The sequence below is a fragment of the Monopterus albus genome, unplaced genomic scaffold, assembly GCF_001952655.1.
Source record: "Monopterus albus unplaced genomic scaffold, M_albus_1.0 scaffold89.1, whole genome shotgun sequence".
Lineage (NCBI taxonomy): Eukaryota > Metazoa > Chordata > Actinopteri > Synbranchiformes > Synbranchidae > Monopterus > Monopterus albus.
In genome coordinates, this window is record NW_018127969.1 from 1,214,727 (window position 1) to 1,226,500 (window position 11,774).

General features: G+C 42.9%; 1 pseudogene; it reads right to left on the minus strand.

Annotated features, from left to right (window-relative positions):
* Nucleotides 1-1,174: 1,174 nt before the first annotated feature.
* LOC109964471 (putative RNA-binding protein 15 pseudogene) lies at nt 1,175-10,981 on the minus strand (annotated as a pseudogene).
* Between the last annotated feature and the right edge of the window lie 793 nt (nt 10,982-11,774).

Consider the following 11,774-nt stretch of genomic DNA (forward strand, 5'->3'; position numbering starts at 1 on the left):
ATATCCTGAAGTGAATACAATAAATCTGTCCAACAGAGCTGCAGATACGGAGCTTTTAAAAATAAAGTTTGATACCACTCTCAAGGCTGTATATGCATGGATGGGTTACTGAAGAAATGTAAAGCAAGCAAAAGAAGTGGCACAAAACGTCTAAAAAGAGAGTCAAAACAAGCACAAGACACAAACTTAATAAAACTATGCTGCTCGAACTGTGAAACCTGAAGTATAAGAGAGGTCAGTGCCTTTCACGTGTCTGTGCCCAGGGGCCAGTTGTCTCGTAATCTGTCCATGTATACATGAAGCTACAGTCAGTCAGCCCCTGGAAACAAGGGGAAACACAGCCTGGCAGTGCAAATTAGTGAGCTTTAGAAGTGCTGCTAGGTGATTTTATTACTGTTGGACACAGTCTAGTTAGCTGTTCTCAGTCTTTGTGCTAACTGGCTGCCGGCTGTATAGCTTTATATTAATATTATTTGGGCTTTTATGCCTTTTTAGACTACACAGAATAAGATAAGAAATGAGTGTGGAAAGAAAACTGGGGAATGACTTGCAATAAAGATCGGCGATGCTGATGCTCATGGTCAGAACCAAGACGCCCCCTGCAGTGTCATTTTTACTGTGGAGTCACTGGACATTAACTCCAGAGTACTCCATATATGGTCTTGATGTGTGTTTGGGCTAAGATCAGCCATCAGCCAGCCAAGTTAGTGTTGAACTCTGCTTCCTTTAGAGCAGTACACTAAAGTCACAACCTCGTTCACTTGAGTGTGAAGTGGGAGCCCACACAGATCGGTGAAGTGGAGGAAGTCATATTTATTGCACCTGTCTCTCAGACTCACGTTCTTCTGGCAACACTGAAAAAAAAAACTTAGAAGATAGCATTTGGACATAGTTTTAGGTAGAAGACGTTTCACCTCTCATCCAAGAGGCTTCATCAGTTCTGTCCTACTGGTGGTGAGCAGTGTTGGTGAAGGTATTTATCCCACTGGGTGGTGTTTCAGTCCTCCGACGGCCAACAGTGGCCAAAGGACTGGAACCCCAGCGACTGAGTCAGACAGAACTGATGAAGCCTCTTGGATGAGAGGTAAAACACCTTCTACCTAAAACTACGTCCAGATGCCCTCTTCCAAGTTTTTTTTTAGCATACTACGACCTGGATCAAGTATTTTTTAGCATACTACGACCTGGATCACTGAGAATTTGTATGTTCTTCTGGCAGCGTTCACTGTTTCTGGCTTTTTGCCCTTATTTGGACACTGACCACAAGCTCTCCCTCAGCAGACCGAGCACTCTGGACTGTATTTACTTTCCTCCGCTTGGTAGTGTCCAGGACACATCAGTCAGTTACATCTGAATTAATTTAATATTTCAATTAAAGCTCTTATCTTCATGGTGTGTAGCTGTACCACTAACCTAAAACTTACTTGTCATCATGTGGAACATGCTGCTTCGCATTTCTTCACAAGACTGAGCAGAAAATGTGTCCACAATCACTATTCAAAGTTCATTTGTGTATACAAGTTTTATAAAGTGCTAGCAATTAATATAAACACCCTTGACCTTAGGTGGCTTATTTTATTATAGGACAATGGAGCCTTTGTCCAGAATGATGTTTTTAGTTATTTTGTGTATATTTGTTGGTCCATCTCTGTGACAGACTTCACCTCCCTGCATCTCCCCTACAGGATGGATGATTCAGGGATGTCCCTGCTCCCTGTTTCAGTAGCTGCTGTCTCATGTTACTCAGGTTTAAGTACAGTACGTGCAACACCAGCCAGATACATGTAACTAAAGGTAACCTTTAAAAATGCAGCACAACAATGCAGTAATGAATTTAAAGATTTTAAGCCTTTTAGTATTTAAAAAAAAAAAAACTACAGATAAATGTTTTCACAGCAGGTATGAAAGGGTTAATTATAGCTGATCTATCTGTTGATGCACTAGTTTAAATACAAAAGAGATGAATGGCACATCCCCTCTGGGGATTAAATTGCAGATTATAATTAGAACGACTGCGGCAGCCTAAAGAAAACCTCTGATCGCACATCAGACACAGATGGCACAAACATAAGCCAGCGGCTGCTCGCAGTAAATGACTGGCATTTGGTTGTGTGTTTCAAAGGCTGGATTCAAAGTAAGATGACTCATCCTCTCCTTAGGCCTCTCCCAGGAGAATCACAGGGAAGGTGACTGAATGTGCAGGTTAGTGAGTCCTCTGCCATCTAGCGGCCACCCTGACACACTTACTGATTTTTGCCTTTACAGTTCTCTATAAAGACTTTCCGTTCCCTTTTGACAGCAAAGACATAGTGACTTAAAGATCTTAATGGCAACATATGATTAGTTTCATTCAAAAATACAAATGTTTTTATGACATCATTTGTTTTGCAGTGAAGGTAACAAAAATAAAGTTAGTTACTTTGTAAAAATCTCCGGTTCCTCAAAGATTACAGCCTCTGGCAGATAAACACACGTTTACCTCTATGTACTCACACATCAAATGCTGAAATGAGTTACTTTGATATTACTGATGCTATATAATTTTCCCCTTTAAGCGCATCTTCTCTTGGTGTCCTCTGGTAGATGCCATTGCTCTATCCAACTCTGCCCTCTAGAGGACTGAGTCTACAAATCCTAACACACATTTTCACTGAAACGGGGGAAGACAGCATCAATGGTTGTTTCAAACATAACTGCTTTTATTTAAGCCCATATTTAATGTCATTTACAACCATTTCTGTTAGAGACATTGAAAATATATACAACTCAGTGGATTTAACTTAATTAATGGGTGATTCCAAGTATAATATAAAATGTTATACAAATATGTACAAATATGATGCAAAATTTTAAAACAAGCTGAAATTGTACTCACCGAGCAGTTTTTCCCCAGTCTGATGATTTCATTTAATTGTGCAACAACTTTCCAATATGCAGTAATAATTCACCAAAACCCTACAGCGCCCTCTGCAGGTACAGATGAGTCTCCGGAACGAGGACAGACAGAAGAGTGTCCTTCCTTCTTTGCCTCCGTACTGAGATGATGACCTGAAAAACTCATCATTTTCATTTATCATTATTACCAGCTCATATTGAAATGTGTTTATACACTCCGGAGAAATAATAACCCCTTCAAAAAGTAAAAATATAATAATAAAATCAAATAAATGTATAATAAAGGCATGCTGTATTCTGCATTATATAATCATCTTGGGGTTTGCTGCAGTCAAGTAGTTTATATTAGACATCCAGTCTTAAACTCACTGACTGATTGCAGCAGTCTTTTCTTCAAAGGAAGCAAGAAAATGCTTGAACTTCTTCAGAAGGTAAAGTCAGGGCCTGCCCTACGGACAGTGAAGCAGGCACCGACTTCTGTCCAAAGGTTACCACCAAAATTAAGCTGTTTACTTTGACAGGTGTGACATGTTGTATAAATCTCAGAGGTTCAAAATCAGCACGCCATCAATAAACTAAGCTCGACCTGATTCTCCAACTCCAATCAAAAACTTGTGTTTTCCAGTTTTTAGTTTGTATCTTTACACGAGAGTGATGCACATAGTTTTTAGCTACTGACTGAAATGCCCTGGGCACAAAAACCAATGTAAACGCTAAAATCTGTGACATTTCCCTTTAACATTTGCACCGCAGAAACCCAGTCACTCAGGAAATAACCCCCTCACCACCTCTGTCAGCTTCTGAACAGCCCCGATCACAGCGAGTACACTTTGGCTCTATTTGTATCAACAGAACACTCAAGTCGACACTGTAGCACAGGTGTAAATATCTGACATACGTTCCATTGTACATCTGTCTGCTCCTATTGATCAGTGATCGTAAGCCGCCTAAACCTTGTCGACCCAGAACAGCCCCTTCCCCAGTGAAACGTTAAATACCAATGTCATTCGTGTTCACAAACAGAAATAGCTTGTCTCAAAGCTACTGTACATGAGTCAAAGTGGAGATGTCGGGTCAATTTTGTTTTAAAATGTCAAGAAATATCGCTTCACTGTCAACTTTCATTGTTTCCTAATGCCGGCATCCCATGTTTGGTGTATGATGTCACCGTTTTTGATGCATCATGTTATTTTACACTGTTTGCGATCAGATCCGTGTATCACAAACTGGAGCTGACGGTGTCGGGTCTGTTGCGTTTGTGCACACTGCAGATTCCCATTCAACTAAAGTGTGAACGGTGGTGGAAGGTAACTAAGTACATCTACTCTAGTACTGCAGTTAAAAAATGTTTAAGGTACTTCTGTTTGACTTGATTATTCCCCCATTTTATACTTCTACTCTACTACACATCGGAGGGAAATCTTTTACTCCACTACATAAACCTGACAGCTGTACTTATTTTAATAATCACCAAAGTAAATACAATCTTTAATACTCTGAAATGGATCATCCTGAATAAGTTATTTTACTTTCTAAACAGTACATCTGGCTAAAAATAAGTTGGCGCCTTAAAGATGGGAGTAGTCTTTCCACCGACTGTGACTCACATGCAGCTGCTTCTTCAGATTTTTAGCATTTGGGCCCAAAACTCCAAGACTATTTGTACCTTTACATATTTGCTGCATTTGGGCCCCAAACTCCAAGACTATTTGTACCTTTACATGGTGAAAAGTCTCTAAAACCAATGTAAAGCATACAACTGATAACTGGTATTATCAATTACTGATTATTACAAATACCTGTGGTTAATAATTGTTTTTACTATTGTTGTATATGCCATTCTCTGTACAAGCACTGAATTATGTGAACAGTAATTGATGTAGCAGTATGTAGCCTACTCTATATACAGCCACCGGCCACTTTATTAGGTACACAGGTACAATTGTATTCGATTCAGTGCAACACTTCTGCCTTAACATGTTAAGAAGCTAAAATGTTTTGGTTTTTGGTGAAATTGTCATAAATGTATAAATTCAATTATTTTTTATTATTATTGAGGTCATAGTTAAAGGTGGTGTTGTACTGGACTACATTATATTTAGAGGTGTCTATATTTTTGTCCTCCCCAGCTATATACATGAGGGAGGTCAGAATATTAGGAATGCCTCTGAAAATAATGTAGTCCAGTACCTAATAAAGTCGCCAGTGAATAAGTGTATAAGTACAACTAACAATGAGTGAAGTTGACCAGTAGTCAAAAGTAGACCCTAACCAACACTAACTGAAAAAAATATTTGTGTAACAGCACAACAGACTGATCTCTAAAATCCTTAAAGGCTTTAACTGTGCATTACGATGAGATTTGCTATCGGGCTACTGAATTTCAGTAATAGGGATTTTTTTTTAACCCTCCTACCAACATTGAAGTTCACTCCATGAATGTATAGTTTTGTCTTCAGTTTTTAATACGTACCTCAGTCAGCTGGTTTGGCCATCTTAATACTTGACCTGTGGAACAGGACAGGGTGAGACTTTGTACTCTTATGCCTCACAGCCACTGGAAACCCTGAAACCCAGCCGTGGTGCTGTGTGAACATCTGGAGCTGTGGTGAAGCTACTCAGGTCCCCTTTGTTTGGAGGCGAAGCAGCGATGAGGAGGAGAAGTTCTGTGTCGTTGCGATTCATCCTGCAGCAGCATCTGACTCAGTGACAGCAGGAAACTCTCCCCTTTCATACGCAGTTTGGCACAAAATCTTTTTTTCAGAATAAGAAGTACGTAAATCAGATCAATATTATCAACTAGAGGATAAGAATCCCACAATCTTTTCTATGGTGCCTCCTTTCCACCTTATGGCAAATAAAGCCGATGCCGTCTCAGTGTCTCAACCTCGTCCCCCTCATGGGATGAGACACGTATGAAGTCAGCACCTATGACAGAGCTTCTTCAGAACTCCAGTGCAAGAATAAGCAACTATACAAAAGAGCACTGCTCCTTCTCAAGCTGGCCGAGAAGCTGAACCAATACTGTGGGCACAGCTGGAGCCAGACGTGTACGACGACCTTCGGCCGCCGCTGGGAGGCCGTCTGGTGGAGACGACCTCGAGGACCAGACAGGTGATCCCTCTGCTGGTTCTCAGCCGCACCTCCACACACAGGCCAGAGGCGACTGAGGAATAAGCCACACCATGTGAAGAGACACAGCGATTCTAGATTTGCCTTTGGAGATGCACTGATAAAAGTATTCTAGCATGGTTTCAATTTCTAGTTTCATCTAGAGTGAAGGTCACATGAACAGCTCCTCACAAAGGTGTCATTCAACAACATGAAAACACAGAAGTGAGAGGCTGTCTTGACTTGATGCTCACACTTCCTCTCCTGTCTGTGGGGAAGGCTCCCGCTGACAAAGTGGCACAGCCTCTAGAGTTTGATAGACAACTCCAAGAACAGAAAAGGTCACAAAAGCCGTCTTCCGAGGCACTCGTGTTTCCCATGAAAGAGTAAATTTATTGAGACAAAATGTGTCAAGTGCATGTTGCACTTGGCGGTTTTTTCTTTCTGACAGTTAGGTTTACTTCCTAGGGCCATGAGCATTGAAGTTCTTCATTTCTCTCTCCAGATATCCTGAGTATACAGCACAAATCATTTCTTTTTCCATTTGAAAACAAATCACAGCATGAAAAATAATCAGTCTTTTCAGAGGAAAGCATGTAAGGCCACTGCAGAACGGCCTTCCTCTCCTGTGATGCATTCACAGGCGTTGTTCACAGTCCACATGCAGCACAGCAATATGTTCTACTTACAGACTCCTTAGTAGTCATCAGAGATGTGCAGGGCACACACACAGCTCTTAATTTAGAGGTTACATAACCTTTTTTACAACAGTACTGTTGGGGTAGTATCTGTGATGAGCAGGTTATAACATAAGAGGAAAAAAATGAAGAATTGAATCAAGCAGCAAGTGTTGAACCCATCTGAATGTGGTGCTAATAAAACTACACAATAAGGGCGCAGACAAAAGAAAAAGCAACAGTGTATAATACGATGCCATTCAAACCAAGGCACCTCCAACACATATTAGCTTCACAAAACATGTGACTTTCAGTTTTGTTGAGTGGAGCTGAACTCCGTGGTAGTAATACTGCAGCTGAAATGATGTTTAATTGCAATAAAAATTAGTCAATTTCAAGCAAAGTCTTCTTCTCTGATGTGAATATTTGTTGCTGCCGGTAGGACCAAACACAGCAATCAGAAGAAGTCGCCCGTCTTGTAGCCCAAACACTTAAATAAGAAAATAAGTGGAGGCTTAATCTGTTTTGAAAATAACTGTTTGTTAAAACCCTGTAATTTTATAGTGTAGTCCAATATAAAACTGAACATATCACAGCAAAAAGTGGACAAGCTTTACACAGTATTCTTAACAAGATGATTGTGTTGAACTGTATTATACTGTACAGGTGCTTGCTGCTTGTGTCCAGCCCCATAATGAACAATGTAAAAAAAAAAAAAAAAAAAAAGCCCACAGACAATAACTTCATTCCTTTCACCTTGTACTCTCAGATGACCTCCAGATGTGGCTGACAATTCTGTAATTTATTACACTATAACCCTTAATGTACTTATGTTGATCAAGGTATTTAGAATAATGTTGTTGCTGAATTGTAGAACTGTTGGTACAAATGTCTGTGCAACATTTTCTGAGCATATGAAGTATCTTTACTTGGTCAGTAAATGTAATACTGATGCACATCTGGAGTTATCTGCCTTTTAATCAGCAATGCGTAAAGCTTTAGCACAAAGAGATGCATTTCCTTAAGTGAAAGAACATTTGTATGTACATGAATTTGATTCAGTTACTTTGCAGCCCAGCTCCAGAAACAGAAAACTGGCTGATCATATCTATGCTGAGTATAGATCAAATGAAAGGCTGTGTTTTGGCTCTTAAATGCCTTTTTTTTAGTCAGGCAATGAGGGAAATGATATTAAGGAATGGTTTCTTTTTTAAATGATGTAAGGCAACATACAATATTGATTAACAGAACTATAGTTTGCTCTTTCAGTCGAGTACCCCGCACGTCATGCACATTTATCTGATAACTAAATCGCAGAAAGCGGCAGGTCACCCGTATGATTTAATCAAATCCAACAATATATCAAAATGTATTCAATTCAGTTTGACTTTCATTTCTATAAACCTTCAAAAGAATGGGATACAGGCCACCATGCAGGGTAGGGAACTTAAAATCAAAATCCTCTTATTCTGCTTCATTACAATTACTTTTCCCTGTTTTTACAAAGCACAGTTTATGAGTGCGAAGAGACACATTTATAACTTGGGCTTTTTATGATGGTCCTCTGATAATGACCACTACCATGTAATCATCCTCTGATTTGGCAAAGGCTTTGGCAGAAGCATCCATGAACTGCTGTGAGAACTCACATGGTGGGAAAGCATGAAGGACTCCTCCACGGTCTTTGTCGCGGCAGCCACCCACAGGGAGGCTGATGATGCCAGCCGCCTCCTTCTGCTTCAGGTAGGAAACCAGGTTCTTCAGCGGCCGCTCGGCGGAGCTGCTGGCATCCGGGATGCCTCCGTCCTCAGATTTTCCAGGCACGGCCAGGAGGATGGAGTGTCCGCTGGAGCCGGCGGCCTTGATGCGACGAGAGATTTCATCCAGCTTGGGCTGTTCTAGGCGCAGGCGCTGGCTGATCTTCAGCTGGGAGGCCTGAGCCCCTGTGGAGCCATCCACCAGAAGACTTGTGGCCACTGCCATGTCCCCCTCCAGCAGGTGCAGTGATGAGGGAAAGATACTATTCTTTAGCAGGAGGACACCCTCCCAGGCTTGACTCAGCCTTTCCCCTCTAGCTGATGCCTTCAACTGCTGATTAGACTTGGAGGAAGAGGAGGACAAGGTGGAGTGTTCTGAGCGATCCTCCTTCCTCCCTGGGCTTTTAGATGAGTCACCGGCTCTGTGTTTGTGGTCCCTCTCTGAGCCGCAGCCTGGCTCAGCTGGGCTGAGTGCTCTTCTTCTCTTGTCTCTAAAGCCAGTATCCTGGATGTTCTGTCGCTCTCTGACAGGGGAGGGTTTGACAGAGCGAGGGAGACGCTCAGGGTCACTGGAGCGTCCCCCATCTCGGCTGCTTCCTCCAGGACTGCGCTCCAGGGAGTTGCCATGCCGACGCACACTATAGTCGTTGTTGTCGTCAGGTGAAGGATCCAGCAGCCAACCATCATCTAAATGTCTTCTTCTGCGGCTTAGATCTCTGCTTTGCAGCTCATTCTCACGTTCTATTGTCCAGGTGTCACGTGCACGCCTCTCCACATGATCTATGGGCTCAAAGCCTGGACCTCGCATCCTGTCATGGACACCCAGGCCAGACCATTCAGCAGCAGAGTAGAGATCCCTGTCTCTGAAGCGAGAAGGCAGTGGAGGGGTCCGCTCTCTCACTGAGTCAGTAAGACGGTGGGAAAAGGGTTCAGGGACTAATTCAAAGGGTGTCAGGGGCAGAGAGAGCTGCATGAACTGTTGCTGCTGATAGCGGTGCTCTGTGTCTGCGAAGTCCACTCTGAGTCTCCTGTCAGGGCCACCCAGTGGGAAGCCTCTCATGTGAGTGCACGCAGCCTGAGCAGCATCCAGACTTTCATACTGGATGTAAGCCCATGGCTCACCTTTCCTGTAGTCTATAGTCCTGATGGTGCCAAAGCGGTCAAACTCCTTGGCTAGTGCTGCGAGTGGAACCCAGGGACCAAGACCACCCACCCACAGCCTGGTTGTGGGTGTAGGTTTACCGTAGCCAATTTTAATAGGGTTGCGGCCCACCACCTTCCCCGACATCGCTGCTTTGGCACGATGAGCCATGTCAAGATTCTCAAACTTGATGAATCCATACGTGTTGCTCTGGCCTCTCACTGTCCGCTTGATGTCCACCTCTGTTATGACCCCAAACCTGTCAAACGCCCTCTTCAGGTCACTTTCTGTCACAGTGACATCCAGATTGCCCAGAAACAACGTCCTGTTTGCCCTCTGGTCATCCTCATGGTTCACCGGGTCCTCATCACGAAAAACAGCACATTCAGGGATGAAAGATGGTCTATTTCTGCCATCATACATAGAAAAGTCTCTCTCTCTTTTCAGATCTCTTACCTGAGGAGGTAGAGGAGGAGGAGGGAGACGGCCCAGAGCCAGCTGCTGTAACCGGTAGTCCCTGTACCCCAGCCCAGTGGGAGACAGAGTTCTTTGAGAGGGAAAGTGCCTGTGTCCTAAGAGGACATTGTCTTTTGAAACAGGGGAACGGCTTCTTCGTCTCATCGCGTAGACTGTCTCTATTTTCAGAGGCCGGTCATACATCACCAACTTGCCGCGGGCGTGTTTGGCCGCCCGGGCGTCATCGGCCCTCCTGAAGTTCACAAACGCCACCCTCTCGTCGTTTTCTCTACTAATTTTAACACTTACGTCCCCAAACTTCTTAAACTCATGAAACAATCCGTCCTCTATTTCCTCGTCGTTCAGCTCGGAGCCCAGTTCGCTTATTTTGAGAGTCTTATACTCATTTTCAGGGTTTGACGGAGACCGTGGGTCGCTGCGTGAACCGGACCTGGATGTTTCCGCGGTGCTGTCAGCGCCACCTTGCGGCCTGTTCGCCGAAACAACTTTATATTCGTAGACGCTACTGGTCAGACTGGATGAATTATGTCCGTCGGAGTCCCTCGGGTCTCTTTTCTCATTGTGTAAACTTATCCTGGATGAAGCACCGCTTTGAGCAGAGCCGTTACTGTTGTTTCTCCCAACCACCAACAGGGCTCCGCTCTTCTTGCTCGGGAGGCTTCCTCCTTGGTCTCTGCTATCATCTGGCGCCCGGAGGCGTTTCTTCACCGGCGATCTGTCTTTCCCCTTCATTCCCAAAAACCGATATCTGTAGTCTACAGACACTAATTTCCTTAAAGGTTACTACAATCTATTTCAACTTCCACCCGATTTTCAAAGGCACTCTTATGCAAGCGCCATACCCGCCATGTTGAACAACTTGCAATACTGTGCAGGAAGTCCCGCCTCAGAACCTATAGAAGAAGCCGATTGGCTGCGCGAACGGTCAATCGTGTAAACGACTTGCTGCTCGCCTATAGTCAGCAAGGGTGCGGCTCTACTGCGGGTCAAAGAACAGACAGTCTCACAGATAGGAGTTCATTTGAAAATGACAGATAGAGATTGTGACTCACTAGAGCTACAGGAAAAGGCCAAAAAACGGAAGTTTTAGGTTAGTCTAATCTTTATCTTGAATGAATTCATATTAATAAAAATAGAGTGTGTTAATTTAGCCTGTGTAGACCTATAGTAGGCTATGATACAGTAGAGTTGGAATAACAAAATGGTTTTGCTGAGCAACTATTAAGACTACACTTTGTCCTTGAAGTAAGGACACTGACAGTGAATTGAGTAATAGGCTACATGGCAGAATAACAGTGCTTCAGTCACAGTGGAGGAAGGGTAGGCTGTACAGTTAGACTGTGCAAAGCTGTTTGCATTTGTGCAGTGCATTTGAAATTAGTTCACCTGAAATGATCAGTGATTATCTGTGTAGGCTAATACAGTTATATACAGTTGTATGCAAATGTTTGGCAAATTACACATTTTTATTATTTTTTGTAGCAAAAAGTATTTAATAGAACCCCTGCAACAAAGACATTTAGATGCATTTGCCATGGATTTAATAAGTTACAAAGTGAGCTGCAACATGAGCCTCGGTTTTTATCCTAAATTTGTTTACATACTTGAAAATTAGGTATGCTGAATTAGTAATATCTCCTTTTCACTATGTATTATTGGATACACCGACAGCAGTCACTGAATTGCTCTGATACAGAAAAAAATCTTAAAAGCCAG